This window comes from Cinclus cinclus, chromosome 7 (assembly GCF_963662255.1).
Source record: "Cinclus cinclus chromosome 7, bCinCin1.1, whole genome shotgun sequence".
In the NCBI taxonomy this organism is placed as follows: domain Eukaryota; kingdom Metazoa; phylum Chordata; class Aves; order Passeriformes; family Cinclidae; genus Cinclus; species Cinclus cinclus.
Window position 1 is genome coordinate 3,376,266 of NC_085052.1, and position 3,484 is coordinate 3,379,749.

The window sequence follows — 3,484 nt, forward strand, 5'->3', positions numbered from 1 at the left end:
ACAACTCCAGCTCCTCAGTCCTGTGTGCCCTTTCCACTGTAAATAGGTTTTATGTCAGTGTGTGTGTCTGGAGATGGATTATTGAGCTGGACAGGGGTTTCATGTTTTCTCTTCAGAGGGTGGTGATCCCACAGCAAGTGGAAATTTTTGTGATTCTAGTCCTCAGTTGTTTTCACAAGGAGCATTTCTGGGGGTCAGACCATGGAATCATGGGGCTGGTAATGTTGGAAAACACCTGTAAGATAATGGAGTGCAACGTTTACCCAGCACAGGCAAAGCCACCACTAACCCATGTCCCCAAGTGCCACATCCACAGGGCTTTTAAATCCCTCCAGGGATGGGGACTCCAGGCTTGGTAACCCTTTCTCTGTGAAGGTTTTTCATAATTTGCATGGGGATGTGATACTGGTCACTGCTCCCTCCAGCCATGGCAGAGCATCTGTCAGACAGTTTGCTGAATCTTGAGGTCTTTTCCATGCAGTTCAGTGTAGCAGGTGAGCAGGGCATGGCTGTGAGAGGTGCTTGGAGCTGCTGTGTTAACACAGTCATGTGTGAGACCTCACTGCAGGCAAGGGCTGTTTATTCCCCCTGAGCAGCTGTAAGGCTGTGCTTGTGCCTTGTAAGGAACATGTTTGTTCCCCAGACTTTATTTTTCAAGCCTGTGGATGAGAGTTGGATCATTTCACTTCATTTTTTTTTTCCAAGCCCAACACTCCATAGCTGTGGTACAATCTGGAAAGCAGCTCTGAGAGAAACCTCTTCCCACCTCTGCCACTGCAAAGATCATGAAGTTTTTGCTTGGTCTGTGTTTTAAACCATGTAGAAACCAGGGTTTGCTAAAATTTGGGGGTTTCTGTGCACTGGAGTTTCTCAGGGGCTTTTCATATAGCTCAGGAGATCGTGTCAATCCCAGCAGCCATGGCTCGAGTCTAAACTTAACCTTGACATCATGATGAAGATAGTTCCCTTATCTGATTGCAAATGAGGAAATACATTTCTTAAAGTAGTTAATGGTCCCTGCAGAGTATCTTTTTATTAGCATGTGTGTGTGTGAAAGAGTCCAGTCTATAAATACACAGTGGTTTCCTCCTCAGCATCAACAGGGTCCATCCTGGCTCTGCAGTTTGTGTCCCATGGCACTTGTTTGCATGGAGAGGATGTGACAGGGCAGGACTGTGCGTCAGGAGCCCTGTGAGGCAGGATGGGGAGCCAGAGATCACGTTTCACTGGGAAGTTTCTCTTTTTATTGCATTTTCTCCATGAGGATGGTTCCAAAACCCAACCAAACAGTGGTTAAAATTGCTGATACCTGCAAATGCGCCTTGGCCCTGGTGTTGGAGGGTAGTGGTGGCTGCCAGCTTTGCTGTGCTGCCTGTCATTGGGGTTGTGTTAATTGCAGGGGATGCAGAGGAGCAGGGAGGTGTGATGGTGTGTGCTGCATGCAGGGCAGGGAGCCTCTGCCTGTACTTGCTGCTGCTCCTGCCCAGGTGTGTACCTGAGTCTGCTGCTGCAGCATTAACCATCACCTCAGGGAAGGGTAATTATTCCTGAAGAAATCATACCTGGTGAATGTGCTTAGCTGCTTTCATGCTGCTCTGAACCCCTGTTTGATCTTTGTGTCCCAGTGTCCTCCCAGCACAGAGAGTTTGTCACAGCAGCAAGCACTCCTATCTCTGGCAGGATCAGGGACAGCTAAGGCTGTGATAGATACAAATCACAGAATCACAGAATGGTGTGGTTTGGAATGCACCTTAAAGACCATCTCATTCCACCCCTGCCATGGGATGGGACACCTTCCACTATCCCAAGTTGCTCCAAGCCCCATCCAACCTGGCCTTGGACACTTCCAGGGATCCAGGGGCAGCCACAACTTCTCCGGGTACCCTGTGCCAGGGCCTCACCACCCTCATTGCCAAGAATCCCTTCCCAGTATCCCATCTAACCCTGCTCACAAGTTATGTGTCATTCTGACACTCTGAAATATTTACTTTTCTATTTGACAGTTTTCATTTGGTCACTGGGTTGCCCAGAGGTTTATGGTGTAGTTTCCAGTAAACTGAAAATTATGAGTCCACTGATATCCCAATAGAAAGATGGAAACTGTACCAGGCACCCTTGGGAACAGTAAATCTTCAGAAAATGTATTGATTCCCAATCTTGTCTTTGCACTCTGGATGAACTTTGTCCTCATAAAATAATAGAAGGTGATTTTTCTTTACCAGCCAGCTGGCCTTTAAATGAGCTACTCTTAACACCACTGCAAGCTCTAATCCAAGTAAACATGGACAGGATGATTTGGGAGCTGGGAAGAGCAGCCCTATCAGTTTGGAATAAGGGTTAATACTTAGTGGAATATTTTCATCTTTTATCCATAAATATCACAATTGGCTTTGACTGGGTGGCACAAAGATCAGTGTTTTATGCTCTTTGGATTGTGCAAATGGTGGGTTTGGTTGTTTGCATTAACTGCAAAGCAGCAAAATAGTGAAACAGGATTAGGGGAGTGATTTGGGGGAAATGCTGATTTCTGTAATCAGATTTGAGTTGCAATCTGTCTGCTTTACAAGGGAATAATCTGTTGGGGAGGATGCCAGGAGGTGAGGCAGGGCTCATTGTCAGGACTGGGCAGTGCTGTATGAGCTGGCTTGTAGTTTTTGTTTCAAGAGCCTCCTTGTTGTCCAGCCTCAGCTTTTCTTCACCTAAGAAATAGGTGAAGATCAAAAGGCATGGTGTGGCCCTTAGGATTTCAGGGCAAGGAGTTGTCTCTGCTTCCTTGGAGGCGGCTTTTTGCCTTGCGTTTTTCCCTAAAGGGCTCTTCATAGATTGGGAATCATGGAGTGACTGGGGTGGGATAGGTGCATCCAGGGGATTTCACAGCCATAATGATGCTGGAGAGGCTTTTTCTGCTGAACGTCTGCTCCCGGCTGGTCTGGGGGCAAAAGTTTTCTGTGAGATCAACCCTGGAGCTTTAATGAGCTCTTATTTCAGTGTCTTGGTATCTTCAATATAGGGGATGCTAGTGACCTTTTCAAATGGAGAATTCAGAGGAAACTTTATTAATTTGACTGAAATACTTGTGCCCCTGTGGATCACCTTGTGTGCCTCGTGTGTTTCCAGCAGCTCCCATGAGTGCCCCACCCTATGAAACACCTCTGAGCTGATGGGGAGCAGACACCAACAATGTTTAAGATCCTAAAATGAACACACCCCCTCAACCAGTCACCATGAGGGTGTCTTTTTGGGCAGTGCTTGCCCCTTGCCCAGTGCATCCACCCTCCAGGGAAGTTCCCTAAAGCTGTTCCTCTCTCTTTCTTTGTGCAGGGATCTTTCCACACCCCAAGGCTGTCCCTGCACATCCCACGAGGAGCTGGCAGGGCCCAGCCTCTCCTGGGGGAACATGGACTGAAAGAGGAGCTTGCCAGCCCCCAGCAGCCAGCACCCTTTGCCTGGACCCTGATGGACTCCGAGGCAGGACTGCATTACC